Source organism: Plectropomus leopardus, chromosome 8 (assembly GCF_008729295.1).
Source record: "Plectropomus leopardus isolate mb chromosome 8, YSFRI_Pleo_2.0, whole genome shotgun sequence".
Lineage (NCBI taxonomy): Eukaryota > Metazoa > Chordata > Actinopteri > Perciformes > Serranidae > Plectropomus > Plectropomus leopardus.
This window is the reverse complement of record NC_056470.1, coordinates 35,038,325-35,055,411: the sequence shown is the minus strand read 5'-3', so window position 1 is coordinate 35,055,411 and position 17,087 is coordinate 35,038,325. Positions and strand designations below refer to the sequence as shown.

General features: G+C 40.6%; 1 long non-coding RNA gene across 1 annotated transcript; it reads left to right on the top strand.

The window, feature by feature from the left end:
- The first annotated feature begins 9,845 nt into the window (after window positions 1-9,845).
- Window positions 9,846-10,224, top strand: LOC121946623. The gene is made up of 3 exons (XR_006106035.1): window positions 9,846-9,870; window positions 9,985-10,017; window positions 10,124-10,224. It is a non-coding gene; the product is annotated as an uncharacterized LOC121946623 (long non-coding RNA).
- Window positions 10,225-17,087: the final 6,863 nt, after the last annotated feature.

Genomic DNA, 17,087 nt, shown 5'->3' with positions numbered 1-17,087 from the left:
TAGAGAGAGCGGACTGGAACAGGCGGGAAAACCACCAGAGAATCAAAGCTCTCCTTAAATCAGATCAGTGGAGGAGAGAGCGTGTTTGGTTAACCGCTGTTTCCTCTTATCTGATCTGTCGAGATCCAAAACCTCGAGCGTCTGACTCACAGCCCGGACTCCGTTAGGACTCCAGCTCAGGTGGAGATAATGACCAATTTAATGAAGCTGAAACTGACAGGAGCTTTATTCTGCTTCAAATCCAAATAATGGAACTGGTCCTCTGTTGTTGGACTCGATGGTAATGAGATTAACATTGACGTGATGTATTATTTTCTATATTTAGACTCAGATAAAACTTCACTTTTGCATTAAATGCACACTATAGTTTCAGTGAGTGTTAACTGTAGGAATTATTTATTAAAATGACATTGGAATTATTCCATAACTGTATTCAGCAAATGTTCACAGACGACACAGTGTAGAGCAGTGATACTCAACGTACGGTTCACGGGCAAACTCTGGCCCCTCTAAGGTGTCGGATGGCCCCCCAATCATTTTGTAATTCACAATAAAAATAAAGTGATTTACACTGGGAATTGTTTTCGTTGAGAAATGTCCTAAAATCCTGGAAATGTGCTGAAAAAAACAGAGCTTGTTGATCAAAAAAGATGCTAGTGGAGGATCACCTACACCTCCTGACAGAGGTCCGAGCTAAGACCCCAATGTCCTAAAATCCTAGAAATATCCTAGAATCATATGATGTCCTAAAGTCCAAGAAATGTCCAAAAATTTGAGAAATGTCCAACAATCCTAGAAAGATTCTGAAATTCTAAAAATGTGCTAAAGATCTAAAAACATCTGAAATTAAATTCTAGAAATACCACAAAATCCTAGAAACGTGCTACACTTCTTAAAATGTCCTAAAATCCTATAAATCTCCTAAAACCCTGCAAATGTGCGAAACTTAATTCCCAGAAATGTAAGAAACGTCTTAAAATCAGAGAAATGTCTTGAAATCACAGAAACATCCAAAATTCCTAGAAATGTCTGAAAATCCTGGAATCGTCCTTAAATTCTAAAAACATCCCAAAATCCTAGAAATGTGGAAAACTTCATGAAACGTTCTTAAATCCTAAAAACAGGCATGTGGCTGCTGCGACCGGCCCTCGGCCACTTTGTCGTTTTGTAAAAGTGTCCCCTGAGTAAAACAGGTTGAGTCTCCCGGCTGCAGAGGGAGAGACACTATGGACATGTTCGTGTAAAGGACAGAGGAGACAATAAAAAGGATAAAGACACACGACCATCTGCAGGAGAGAAACGGCGAGGTGGGGCTGACACTCATGTAGTGGTCGTTGGGCGAAGCGGCTCGCCGCCTCGGGGTTTGATGCCATTTGGTGCCTGTTTGGACGACCGGCCTCAAAAACACACACACACACACACACACACACACACACACAGAATCTACACATCAATACAAACACACACCCTTCACACACTCTCTCTCTGTGGTAAAACGAGGCCGCCATGAGCGTGGCTCACTAACACACATTTCCCAGAGTCCCCGTTGTGTCCTAATGTAGAGCGCTGCGAGCCTACGGGGCAGAGGAGCAGGACGGCTGCTGGTTCCAATCCCCGCCACAATCTGGCCTCAGAAGCAGCGTCTCGCTGTGAGTCACAGTTTTAGTCCCTCAGTATGTGTGATGACTTCATCGTGTTTCACATGGAGACAGCCCGCCGCGCTGCTGCTTCATGTTTACTGTGAGCAGAGAGCGTTTATGACCTGATGGAGAGAAGGTCAAGGGTCAACCCAAATCTCTCCAAATGATTTTTTATCAGATTTCTACACGTTTTGTCAATTGTTCCCAAAGCGGAGCGACGCGAGCGGTTGTATGTGGCTACCTGGAGAAAAAGCTTTTGTTTGTTTGTTTTTGTTTTTTCAGAGCGCTTCAGCTGTTTTATGTGGCCGCTCACAGCGCTGTTAACCCTTTGAAAACTGGGCAAATTTGCTTGATTTGTTTCAAAAGCATGAGAAGACGGCAATGAGCAAAAAAAAAAAAAAGAAATAGCAGAAAATATGTAAAAAAAAAAGGGAAGTAGATTAAAATGGAAACGTTTTTAAAAAATACTTTAAAAAAGCTTAAAAATTATAATAATTTTGAAAAGTATTTTTAAATAAATTACATAAGTCATGATGATAATTATAGCTCTCCAAACAATTTTTACTAGTTTTTTTTTCCCAGCTTTAAAGTTTTCCTTTAAACATAACGTAACTCTCGGGTTGTTTATCTCATTTTACTCGCTTTTCTTCTTCATGTTGTGATAATTGTGTGTGTGTGTTTGTGCATGTGTCCTAAATGTAGTCCAGATTGTGTATTTGAGTGTAATCAGTGAATTTCCAGCTCAGCTCCTACAGTAAGTCTAAAATACGTAGTAAACTTTAAATAAATAAATTGCTCAAAATGTTGGATTATTGTGGAGGTTATATTTTGATTCCTCACAATATGTCGGTCTCCCCTGAAGCACGAACATTTGTTGGTCTGTCAGTTAGAAACCAGCGAGTCTGTGAGGCAGTCAGGTCAATGAATCATCTGTTCATCTTCCTCCTCCTCCTCCTCCTCCTCCTCCTCCTCCGTGTGCTGGTTTCAGACGGTGAGCCTCGTCTCACTGCTCGTTCCTGCCTGTCCTGTCGCATCGCTGCGCCCTCACTTCCTGTTTGTCATGGCGGTTGTTTTCATCCAGCGTGGAGTCATCGTCAGGTTCACACAGTCGCTCAGCGAAACACGCACTCACAGCCTCGCAGGCGCATTTAAAAAACGTTATTTCAAACTTCAGCGTTTGTTGCTCGAAGTGTTTGTGGAAACGAGTCGTCTCAGTGTCTCATTCATATTTTATCAGAGCGTAAATAACACGGCTGCTGCACAAAGACGGAAGTAATTACTGACATTTTCTCCTCCTTTACTTCTGAAACTTTCCTTTCACTGATACTCAGGCAAAATTCAAAATTCAGCCAAGTCAGAGACTTAAGTTTTGGCATTAAAAATTCAGTCTGGTCATGAAATCTATTGTGATTTTTTTTAAAAAGAAAAAAAAAAGCTTGGAATAAATGAAAAATGTGACACACTATTTTTATCTCTTATAATGCACTCACCAAAAGCAGATTTATGTTTTTTTAATACCGATTTTTTTTGGCTTTGTGATGTTCCCTTATGTCAATTTTCACATTTTTCATAATGTTTGTATTATTAATTATTATTAATATAAAAGGCCTCAAGCAAGAAGAGATATACGCACAATAAAAATTTCATTTTTGTCTATAGCCACAATTTGGAAGGACCCATCGGTTTGAGGGATTAATCAATATTTTCCTATTTTTTCTCTTTTCTTAGGTAAGAAAAAAGTGGTCGAGAGCATCTGCAGTTAACCTCTCTTATTTTTTCTCTCGATTGAAGATTAACCCTATAACACCTGGATCGACAACCTCAGAAATCAGCTTGATGTCTTTCAAAAAATAGGAAAAAAACTTAATTAGCAACATAGCGAGAAATATCCCTAAATGTCCTGCAAAAATTAGTAAAAGGTGACAAAGAAATATCTTAAAATTAGCAGGGATTATTAGATATTATCAAAAAACGAGGAGTGAAATGTCCGGAAAGATATATTTATTTTTATTTATTTTTCCAAAAAAAGGTTTCTAAAATTATTATTATTTTCTAGCACTTTCTTGAGGACATTTTCTGTTGTTATTTTATTTAATTTTTTTCTAGCAATTTTTTGGTAAGTTTGTAGTAATTTTTTTGCGAACTCAGAAGAAGAAGAAATCAAATTTCAAAGGGTTAAGAGAAAATATAAGTCTGCTCTCTCTTCGCACGAAGACCGTCAGGGTAAAACCGTAACAAACTGACTGAATACTAAACATAAGATGGTCGGATCGGCTCTTCGTGTCTTAAAAAATGTGGAGGTGTAGCTGAGAATCTGCTGCTTCCTGACCGTGCATGATGTGAATATTTCAAGACCGCTGCTGTCGTGGGCAGCTGACTGACTCTTTATATTCGGGGTCTGTTCGGCCTGTTGGTGGAGCGGACTGGCTGCAGTGGGAGGACAGAGGCGGCCTGTGTGTCACCAACGGTGTGTGTGTGTGTGTGTGGGTGTGTGTGTGGGTGTGTGTGTGTGTGTGTGTGTGTGTGTGTTTGTGTGCGTGCATGTGTCCACGCTCGAGTGTATCGGCGTGTGTTTGTTGTGTGTGCAGAAACTGGAATCAATGCTTTGACACTGTAACCCATATAAATCAGATTAGTTTCCAATCTGTGTGTGTGTGTGTGTGTGTGTGTGTGTGTGTGTGTGTGTGTGTGTGTGTGTGTGTGTGTGTGTGTTGTTAGTCAAGCTGAAATTAGATTTACAGCTGAAAGAGGGAGAACTGGAAAGAAATGTAAACATAAGAACCGTGTGTGTGTGTGTGTGTGTGTGTGTGTGTGTGCGCTGCCGAGCAGAGCTGAGGTTTACATGTGAGCGTTTACATGCTGCAGAGGGTTTTTTGTGCTCTGCAGGTGTGATTGTTTGTGATTATTTGTGCAGGACTTTATGTCAGAGGCTGGTTTCTTTTAACAGTTTTATAAATATATGTACTTTCATTTCTACACGCAAGAAATGTCCTAAAAATTGCAAGAAATGATTTAGAGAAAAAATAATAATACAGGAAAAAATAGAAAAATTAAAATTAGCACCTAATAAGGAATCTATGTTCATAATTATTGTAATTATACATTTAAAATTATATTACAGAAAAAAATCTATACATATATATTTTCCCAAATATGTTTATTTTCTTTTTTTTAGTTTTTGTGTAACTTAACTAATTTCTTGCTGATTTTTGGCCATGTCTTTTTTTAGTTGCTTATTGGGTTTTCTTCATGTTTTTGCAAGAAATCAAACCAAAGAAATGGAAAGTTTCAACATATCCGCCACATAATACCATGCAAACGCATCCACAGTTTGCAGAAACATACGTTGCCAACATGTTTTCCGACGTTTAGGTCGTGCTGTGTCTTTGGTTTTTCTGTTTAAAATCTTTTTTTGTTCAGAATATGAAAGTTTTTTTTTCATCTTCTCCTCCAAAAATTTTGTGTTTGATGACACTTCACTGCAGAGAGTTTGACAGAAAAACACTTTTAATTTCCTCGACAAGATCTGGACAGAAACACAGCGTACATTACCTCATTTCTTAACATATTCTTTAAACTATAAATAGCAGGTGTACTGTTTTTCCAGGGTTTTTTTCTAAAATCTTTTTCACTCATCTTTCAAGTCGGATACAAACCTTTCTCTGGATCTTTTACGTCCAGTGTGAGGATTTGTTTTCTGTTGGTCAGACATATAAACACATCACCTGCGGCTGTATTCTAATAATCTATAGATGAAATGATTCATCCAAAACTAACAGACTCATTTATTGATAAAGAACATAATCACAAGTTGTAGCCCTGAGACAGAACATGTTTACCAAACCAATCAGCAAATTTGATTAATTCAAGATTAACTTTTTCCGTCTTTGAGATTATTTTGGTCCTTAAACTCACGTGGAATAATTTTCTGACACACAAAAAAAACCCCACAAGAAAATCAGTATTAAAATTCTATTATGATATTGTTTTCTTGACTTTTTCTTTTTTTTTCTCCGTCTTTTCAAAAGAAATCAAGGTTTCAAAGGGTTAAGTATGAAGCCACAGTCATTAGGGTGCGCTGGATTTATGTTTCAGTGGGAGGAGGACGCAGAGTGAGAGAAGCAGCTGCTGTTTCTCATTTTCCATCACACAGTAAAATGGTCGATATACTCTCTGTACTGGTGCATGCTGCGGCTGATTTACTTTATTACATCCCATGAAACACGATATCAGTTGCTGCAAGTACAGAGTGATGTGTGTGATATTTATATGATATATATATATAAGACTCGTCTGGAGGAAGTATCAGGATGTATTTGGGCTCTCACCAACTGGCAGACTTAGATATTAGAAAGTCAAGGTCACAGATTTGTTTCATGGGTTTGGTTTTGAGTCCTGTGTATTATGATTTTATTCTTTTGAGTAAAGTTCAAGTCTAGTGTCATTTTAATACAATACTTAGTGAATATTTAGGTTATATATAGATATTATTTTTTATTTTTTATTTTATACCTCCACGCGTTGTCTGTATGTACGTTCATCCAACACATTCTTGTGAACGGGATATCTCAACAACGCCGTGAGGGAATTTTGTTAAATTAAGCACAAACATTCACTTGGACTCAATGATGAACTGGTTAGATTTTGGTGGTCATATGTCAAAGGTCAGGGTCATTATGGTCAGGGCCACTATGACCTTGTCTGTCTCATTCTCTTAAACGCAATATCTCCCAAAATCTTTAGGAATTTTTTTCAGGTTTGGCACAAACGTTCACTTGGGCTCAAGGGTGAACTAATTATATTTGGGTAGTCAAAGGTCAAGGTCACTGTGACCTTGCACCCAGGGAGGGGTGAGGAGAGGAGAGAGGAGAGGAGAGGAGAGGAGAGGAGAGGAGAGGAGGGGAGGAGAGAGGAGAGGAGGGGAGAGGAGGGGGGAGGAGAGAGGAGAGGAGGGAGGGAGAGAGGGGAACGTAATATTATGACTTTATTGTCAAAAACTTACTTTTTTTTCTTTCTTTTCTGTGGTAACGGAAGAGAGGAGGTGTAAACACATAAAGGGAGGAGGAGATGAATTAGAGAAAAGAGGGAGGTGAAATAGGAGAGAAGATGTGAGGAGAGAAAATGAGGTGGAGGGAGGAGAGGAGGAGGAGGAGAGAAAGTATAAGACGACAAGAGCAGTTCAAACAGAGATGTAGATGATCAGTGGAGGAGAGAAGGAGGAGATCTGGAAGGAGGAGAAGGACAAAATGATGGAGTGATGAGGAGAAGAAGAGGAGAGAAGAAAGATGATGACGATGATGAGGAGGAAAGAGAGAGAAAGACAGTTAGCAATTATCGAGAGTACCTTCCTCTGAGTTTGTACTGCAGAGCCTCACTGGGATTTATGAGTGCGGCCGCTTCTTGGCTGTGTGTGTGTGTGTGTGTGTGTGTGTGTGTGTGTGTGTGTGTATGTGCGTGTGCGTGTGCGTGCGTGCACACATGAGAGAGAATTTAATACGTCCAAGTTTAGCGCTGTAAACGCAACATCATCTCGGAATAATGTCTATAGCTTCATCCTCATCTCTGACACACACATACACACCCACACATACACACATACACACACACACACACACACACACACACACACACAGTGTCTCCCACACACTCATGCTGAGTCTCTCACAAACACAACACACTGTACACACCCACACAGACACACACACACACGCACACACACACACACACACACACACACACACACACTGCTGTTGGTCATGAGTCACAGTCACGTGACTGTGTGTGTTTCTGTGTGTGTGTGTGTGTGTGTGTGTGTGTGTGTGTGTGTGTGTATTAACCCCATCATTTGAATTCTTTACTCTAGTTACATTGTGAAACCGTGAGGCAATAACGTATCTATGACGGTTACAGTGGAGGGTCGAATCTATGATGCCACTCGTTTCACCTGAAGCTGTTGGACTAGCCGTCTGTAGACTCTATCAACAGATGATCGCACGGCACATGTATGCAGCATCATGATATGTATCAGGCCTGAGTTTAGTCACAAATAATAACAGGAGAGGGACATGCAAGCTCAGAGCGTCTATGTAACCGAGCACACCATTATTACTCGGCTCACGGATTTTAGCTTAGGTCACGTTCGGTGATGTCAAACATCCACTCGCGAAAGCGTTAATTTGCAAGCCGAAACTCTGAATAACAATCTAACGACATCAGTGCGACTTCATAATGACTCATTTGGTGCAACTGGCAGTCGTGGAACGACCCTAAAACCAATGATGTCGGCGTTTAATGCAAAACTATTGACAGGATTAAAAATATCTTTTTCATTTAAATTTAATTGTTAAAATAGGAAACCCTTTAAAGTTATGTTGAGCAGTAGCTTGTTTTTCACCGGGGCTGAAATGTAATTGGCCAATTAGGCATTATTAACAGAAAATGGAAAAAAATTGCAAAAACCGGATGAAGCATAATATAAACCAAAAAAGAAAACACAAAAGAATTGAATTTGACACAAAACCTACCCTCAAGGACAATAAATCACTACAAAGAACAAAAAAACAAAACAGGCTGATCCACAAACATTAATAAACAAAGTTAACACCACACCCTTTCAACCAAAGGTTTTTTTACATTAGGCCCAGAATTAGTTAACCACAAAGAGACACTGCATGAGACTATTGAAAGAACACACCAACCAAACCACAATGAGGACCAAATGACCACAAACGGGACCCTAAAATTGATCCAAAGAATTCAAAACAAACCAAATATTTTTTTAATTTATTTATTTAATTTATTTTTTTTTTTTTTTTGTTTTCCCACCCCTCCCCTAAATCTTTACTATTTTCACAGTTTTTTGAAACTCCATTTGATTTGGACAAACATTCAAAGACTTGGTTCACAAGGGTTGGACCCACCCTATTTCCAGTTTTTGTTACAAATGTTTTCTAATTTTCAATATTGAAATTATTGAATCCTCCATGGAAGTACTAAAAATTTGATTATTTCTTTGTTGTTTTAAGTTAAAATTTCACAGAATTGTTCAGTCCAAGGATCTGACGGTTGCACAGCCCATGTAGTTTGCAATTCGTGCACTGTAATTTTTTTCCCACGCAACGTTCCTGGTAAAACTCCCCATTCAGATTTTTTGGAATCGGCGAGGTACCCTGGGCTCGTTAAACGGAGACCATGGGTTCACATGGCATTTACCATTGTTTAAAGTCTGCTTCTCACTCAGAACACCTTATTTCAGTTTTACTGTTGGTATTGCCAGTTAGAGACCAAAATACCTACTATGTTTCTGCTAATCCACATTTTTAAGGGAGAGTTTGTTCAATTTTAACCCTTTAAGTTGCACACCTTTAATCCGCGCGAATATTCTCTTCAAGGGTTTATGTCAACAAAATGTGCTTTTCAAAATCATTTGCTTTAAAAAAATTATAAATTAATATTTATTTTTTTTTAAAAAATTAAAATTTGTCAGTATTTGAAAAATTTTTTCAGTGTATTTTAGACTTATTGTAGGAGCTGAGCTGCAAATTCACTGATTACACTCAAATACACAATCTGGACTACATTTAGGACACATGCATCAACACACACACAGTTATCACAACAGGAAGAAGAAAAGAGACTAAAATGAGACAAACAGTCCCTAAAGGGTTTAAACTGAGTAAACAGCAAAGAGCCAAAATGTCACTGTTGGGTTTTGAACCTGCGTCTCACGGGTTGAGAGGTTCAAATAATGACAGAATGCTTGATTTGCTTGATAACATGCTGAATATTGAACACAATTTATTTTAAATGATAAGTGTGTAAAAAACATCAAAGAGTCTCGGAGGATTCAGGAAACATTAAGATGTTCAGCGTTCAATCACTCTGAAGATTAGGAGTCATCTGAAATCATTTTAGTAAACAAAACATTTTCTTCTTTCTTTGAAAAATGTCTGATTCATGTCAGAAGGAAACATTTTTCTAAAGTGAAACTTTGTATATAAAACTGTGGGAAAAAAAACTGATTTGTTTTTCCACATGAAGTGACGTCACTGCGGTCGGTAAAGTTTTTAATATACAATAAACATGTATAAAGGCGTGTTTTTGATTCACTGAATGTGTTGTTTTTGTTGCTCAGATGAAGCTGAGCGCCACCGACTCTCTGCAGAACCTGACGGGAAGAAAACATCTCCGACTACCTGGTCAAAACATAAACTCAGATCATCGGCAAGAGGTGACACACCTGGACAAAATACTGCAGTGCATGTACACAGAAATATTCTGAAATACTGCACGTACACAGTAGATACACCCAATGACTGAGAGGTTTTTTTATGTTTGTTCACAGTTTGAAGAACAAAGTTTGGGTGAATGAATTCAGGTGAGTCTTTTTTTTAAATCTGCTTTTATTTTTTGAAAACTGTCTGTTGTTATTTCCTGTTCGTCACATGTCGATGTTTTTTTTGGTTGTTTTTTTTTCTCTGCAGGTACGGAGGCTTCTCATTGGGCGCCCGGAGCACGCAGGTCCTTCCACCAGCCAACGAGGTCGACGACGCCATCGAGCGAGTCCGAAAGATCTTTGAGTTACAGAAGGTCAGTGAAGGCGACAAATCACAGACACGAAACGTCTTCGTAAACTGATAAACGAAAAATAAAAGGTTGCGATTGAGTGTTGGACACTGACCTGAGACGCTGACCTGAGACGCTGACCTGACGCTGACCTGACGCTGACCTGAAAACAACCTCAACGCTGACCTGAGACACATGAGCGCTGACCTGAGACGCTGACCTGACCTGGACCTGAACCCTGACCTCAGACGCTGACCTCAGACGCTGACCTGAGACGCTGAGTGACCTCAGACGCTGACCTGAGACGCTGACCTAGACGCTGACCTGAATAAAAGAACCTGAGACGCTGACATGAGACGTGACCTGAGACAAGTGAGACCTGAGACGATGACCTGAAAAGACCTTTAAACCTGTCGCTGACCTGACGCTGACCTCTGAAAACGCTGACCTGGACACTGAAGACGCTGACCAAGGTGACCTGAACGCTGACCTTATTTTTACAATGACGCTGACTCTGTTACGCAGACTTAAAAAACTGACCTGGGAAAAAACAGCATGATCAAAACAGAAAGAAAAAAAAAATTTAGAAATGCAGAAAAACGTCACACGCTGAAAGTCCTCAAAAACCTCTGCAGGTTGCTGAAGGGTGCAGAACGCTGAAAAGCACAGGTATGCACATGCTGACCTCATTAATGAGCTGATAACGCTGAAAAATGAGACGCTGTTGTACCTCAGACGCTGACCTCAAAAGCTGAAGACTGCTGAAAAAAAAAACCTCAAATATGACCTTTTGACCTGAAAAACGCCTGACCTCAGACGCTGACCAGACATTGTTGAACATGTTTTTTACGCTGACCTCAAACGGAGGTTGTTTTTTGACCTTAGTTTTGAGACGCTTTCCTTATGCGTTTTTATTTGACCTCAGTACGCTGTCCTGAGACGCTTGTTATCAGATCGCTGCCTCAGACGCTGACAACAGACGCTGACTGTCAACGACGGTGTGGACCTGGACGCTGACCTCCAGACGCTGACCTTGTTAAGACTGCTGACCTCAGACTGACCTCAGATTGTTTTGGACCTTTACAATGACGCTTTATAGAACGTGACCTCAGACGCTGAATTCAGACGCTGAATCTTTGATCTCAGATTTATTTTTGACGCTGATTGTGTTGTTCTTAGGGAGCTTATCTGCAGATCGATTCCTGACAGTTTGCTGGTTTCATCAACGGTTTGAAACACCGAAGAAAACGTCTTAGACGTTTTATTGAAAGCACTGCTGAATCGGGTGATTTTGACGTTTTTTCTAAACTGCCTCCCTGAGCAGAGATCGTGAAGATGAACCAGATTTATTTTCAAAACAAAGGCTGAAAATCGGTTTTAATCATTTCGAACACGTGATGAATAACGTAAAAGATCCTGAAAAAATCTGCCCGAAGGCAAAGTCGGTGTGGCATCAGAGCGCGTTTTATTTAACAACCAAATGTCAATTCAACCTGAAAAAAGTTCAGCTGTCGCAGGTATACGCTGTGTCCTGTATATTTACAAAGGTTTTTTTACGTCAAACGCATGTACTATGAAAGTAAGGCACAAAAATTCACAGAAAAATTCAGCCAACGAGCCATCGTTTTCACAGTTTTGCATAAAGCAAATAACACAATCGTGTCAATGAATTACCATCGGAGCTCATGAAAATGGCTTGGGTAAACAGCCCGTTGTGAAATCATGCCAACAAAAAGGTTTGGTGTCTTTTTAATTGACGTGTTTCCATTTGATGTTTAATAAATTTACAGTTTCAGATGTAAACAGTTGTTCTGATGGACTGTTAAACATCCCTGAAACACAACACAAGGCTGTTGACAGGAGAAACAACAAAGCTCACTTTCCTACAGGAAATTGTGTGAGTTTTTTTTTCTGCACACCTGGTCCTTGAAACACTCACACCTGACAGGTTTTTTTTACAACTTGACAGAAACACATCAACAGTTTTCTACAAAACATTTCACAGGAAAACATGAAAATCCACATACAGAAACACACACACCTGACACAAAAACACACTTTTGAGGATTGTGAATCTGTTCTGCATTTTTTTTATTATTTACAACTTTTGACTTTAACTTGTCCTCCTGTCATTAAAAGGGCAAAAATATTTTGTTTCCTGGCAAAGGAATCTGCGTTTTTCCCAAAATCAAACTGCCCCAGGTCCTGAGCTTTGACTTCCTGAATTTTTCAGAAAGTCAAAATATTAACACTGCAAAAAGGCTGTGCACTGCACACATACCCCGCCAACACAACGGATGACAGTGATAACGAATCCTGATGAAAACCCTCTTGAAATGTCAAAGACAGCTAAATCAAGTGTACGGTTGAAGTGCCTTCAACCAACTCAACACTTAGAAGGAAAATTTAACCCTAGGTTGTCGCAGGTCTTTGCAAGTGTGTGAGTACAAACAGGTTTTTCCTCACGATTTATGTCATTTTCAGGCACAAAATACACTAAAATTTGTTCACTCAAACGCACAGATTTAAAAATTGGATTGTGTTTGTGTTAAGCTGTGGGTTTTTGTCAGATAACACTTTGGATGTTAAACAATAATTTGAGTGAATTTTGGGTTTTTTTGTTTAGCTTCATGAAACATACGTCATTCCTGCTTGGGTGTCACTCCTGCACCTCCTCAAAATTCTGTCTTTGTGAGGTTTAATAACATTCCTTGTAAGCACCCTGTTCCACAAAAGATTTGTCTTTGTGTCACAGAATTAACGTCACTTCACACTTTGTGTGTGATTAAACACCTGAAACACACACACACTGAACTTTTAAACAACACACTTTGGCACAGGTTGCACACTCACACACCCGTACACACTCTGACACACACACACACCTGACAAACAACACTCCTGCATACACCTGCACAGTGACAGGAAACACACACACCTGACAGGTGTGACACACCTGAACCTCTGTTTCCTGCAGTTGTTTTATGGAGTTTTCCTGGTGTTTTTTTAATCACACTCCTTTTTGTCTGGTGTTTGGACACTTTTCTGTTCGGTCACATATCTGTCAATCAGCCTTTGTGGACCTACACTGGTTCACACACTCTGTTGTCCTTCGTGGGTTTTTTGAACACTCCCACTCATGTGGGACAACACGGACAAACGAAGTCTTCGGGTCACTTCTGTGTGTGTGTGTGTGTTTGTTGTTGTTCAGAAGTGTTTACAAAGACTCCTGACACTCAGAACACTCTTTGCAGTGTAAACTACTGTGTCTGCTCCTACCTACACATCTTCAACTCTGCTATAAACTAACTGTTTCACCAACCACCGGTGTAGTGGTGTGTTGGGGTTGTTTATTTTTGACGTCACTCCTGTGGTGGTGTGTGTGTTGTACACACTGTGTGGAAAAATGTTCCTTGAACTTTGGTTTGTTTGTGTCCTGTTGCAGTGTAACTTGTTTATGTGTTTGTGTGCTGGTTTGTGTCAGTGAATGCAATCTGCTGGTGCCAAAACACTACACACTTTGTGTGCACACTGTGTTTCCACACTCACACTGTTGTACACACAACTACACACTGTGCAAACTTGCATTCACAGGTTTAACACTCCTACACACTCACACTCACACACACTTGTGGTCTGCACACTCCAGTGTTGTGTGTGTGTGCACACTCCTACAGACACTCACACACTCTGACACTACACACTGTGTTGTTGGTGTTACACACTCCTGGGGTGTGTACACACACACACACACTCCTGCACACTCCTACACACTACACACTCCTGCACACTCCTGTTGTCACTCCTACACACTGTGGGTTTTTGCACACACCTACACACTCCTACACACTACACACTCCTGCACACCTACACACTCCTGCACACTCCTTGCACACTCCTACACACACACACCTACACACACACTGACACTCTCTGGACTCACACTCACTCACACTGCACACACTCACACACTCCTGCACACTCCTGACACACTCTGACACACCCTCACACACCTACACACTCACACACACTACACACACACTGGTCACACACTCTACACACTCCTACACACTTCACACTCCTCACACTCCTGCACACACTCCTACACACTCCACACACACTCCTTCACACTCCTGGACACTTTGGGGTGTGTCCTACACTCCACACACTCCTACACACACTCCACACACACCTCTTTGTACTCTCACACTCACACACTCCACACACTCACACCTCACACACTACACACTCCACACCACACTCACACACTCCCACACACACACTCACACACCTCACACACCTGTGTTGGGGTCTCACACTCCCTCACACACCCTGCACACACTTTCTACACTCCTAGTGCACACACACTCCCCTCTCAGCCCCTCCCCCTCTGCCTCCCCCTCCACCCACTTCATCTTCTCCGCCCCGCCTCCCCAGACGCCCTCGGCGCGTCTCGTCACCCAGACACCTCCGCAGCCCTACGCACCCCAGTACCCGCCAATCTCCTCCATCCCGCCTCCCCCTCCGCACTCCCCCTTACCTCCCCCGTCCAGCGCCCCGCTCTCCCTGCACCCGGGGGCGGGCCCAAGCCAAGGGGGCGGCCCCAAATCGAAGCCCGTCAGCAGGATCAGCACGGTCGTGTGAGGAGGCAGAAGCTGAGGACGGTGGTCCGCCACCCGGCAGTGAGCCACCGGGGGGCGGCGGTGAGAGGGAGCAGGAGGGGGAGGAGGAGAGGGGGAGGGCAGGTGCAGGTGCATCAAAATGGCCGCCTTGTGAGGAAGCGAGCGCTGAGAGCGGGGAGGAGGAAGTTACTCAGCCTGTGTTACTTTCACATCCACTTCCCCCGCAGGTAGACTCGCACGTTGAACGCCGGGCGACTTGTTCCCGCTCGCCGCTCCTGGAGAACCCGCCCACTGAGCGAGCAAATCGGGGCGTTTTCAGTCACACGGCGCCGAAGACAAACTCCCACACAACGCTCGTCCCGCCATCTTGGTGAAAATTTCCTCCACCTTCTCTTCGTAGAGCCCTTCAGAGGCGGCCCAAGCGTCGTTCCTGACCGGCGGCGGAAACGTTGGCGTCAGATTGTGGGTAAGAATTAGTGTGGCGGACAAACGGTTCGGGGACCAGACGTTAAGGGAGCAGTGCCTGTGAATTTAACACGAGGTTAGCGCTCGATGCTAACGCCACGTACGGTTTTGATTGACGGGACAGTTCAGGTTTTTAGGAAGCCTGAGAGCACGACGAGTCCTCTTACTGTATTCCAAAAATCACCACGTGAAACCCGACAAGCTCGTCTTACTTTAAATAATCCTGAAAACCGTTTGCCTTAAAAAAAGGAAGGTAAATATAAATATTAATCTTAAATCATGTTTATATCTAACTGTACGAAAAATGTAGCTTTATTTACTTTATTTTGTAAAGTTCTTACAACTTCAAAATGATTTCTTGAGAGGTGAAGAGTTAATCAAGACGAAAGAAAAAAACATTGGAAAAAAATGGAAAAAAAAATGATGATGATTATTATTATTTTTATTATTATTATTATTATTATTTTAATTAAGGAGATCTGCAAGTTGCATTTTGTCAACATGTTTAACTCTTTGAAACCTGGTTTGGAAAACATGGGGAGGAAGCCACCTAACAGATACTGGCCAAACATTTGCAAGAAATTGGTGAAAAATTGCAAGAAAAATTTTTGAAAATTTAAAAAATTTAGAAAATGACCCCAAAAAATGCCGAAAATTGGAAAAATATGTGTTTTGAAATTTTAAATATATAATTAAAAACATAATAACACACATAATACACATAATAAATTTATAGACATTTTTTCTATTTCCACCCCTTTTTAAACACTAATTTTATAGTATTTTTTTGTCCGCTTTCATTAATTTCACCTGGATCGTCATCAGTTCTTTGCGCTGCATTTTTAGATTTTCATAAGCATTTTAACCTCTGAAACCTGAGAAAATGGGTTAGATTTCTTACATAATTCTTACATAATGAGCAACTTGACAAGAAATATCCTGCTACAACTGCAACAACAAAAAAGTAAAAGGAAATGACATGGAAATGAAAAATATTACAATTCTCTTCATTATATATTTGAAATAATGTTACAGAATAAAGAAGAAAATATTTTTGGGACTTTATTGAAGTTATTTTCTGGATTTTTTTGTATGTTTGTTATTTTCTTTTTTTCTTTTTCCCCCCCTATTTTCCAGTGATTTCTTGCTCATTTTTGGGACATTTCTTATTAAGTTGCTCTCTGCCTTTTGAAAGTAAGTAAGTTAATTAATATTATATATGACTACATTTCAAGTAAACTTATAAATTAGATATGACGTATTAAGACTGATAGCTGTATCTACATACATTTTTCAAGGCAATCGGTTTCCTGGATTTTTTTTTTTTTTAAAGTAAAATCAGCTCGTCAGATTTTACGGTGACCAGTCTTGCACCACTTTGTTTTTTCGCACAAAAAGCACTTGTACCATTGTTTCGGTTGTTGACATATTACAAGCCATGAGGTGTACCCGAAAGGCGGTTGGCATTATTATGGTGCAGTTTCTGTGTCTTAGACAGGCATGCATGACCTGTGCAATAGCTAATGAGTGTCAGTGTGTCTGTGGTTGAAATCCTATATGCAGGGGGAGGGTTGTGTTGTCTTTTAAAGCCCCAATCCAGCATTTATTTGACCATGAAAAAGTGCATTAGTGAAGGTTACTGAAGACTTTACTTTCTACAATAAACTTTTTTAAAAACTCTAAATAAGCCATCATAACAAAAACTACAGGTGTCTTTTTACCTTTGCAAAAATTGCTTTAAAAAAAGCCTTTAGTGTTTGTGGATTACAGGGTTTCAGCAGGGGGGCGCTGTGCT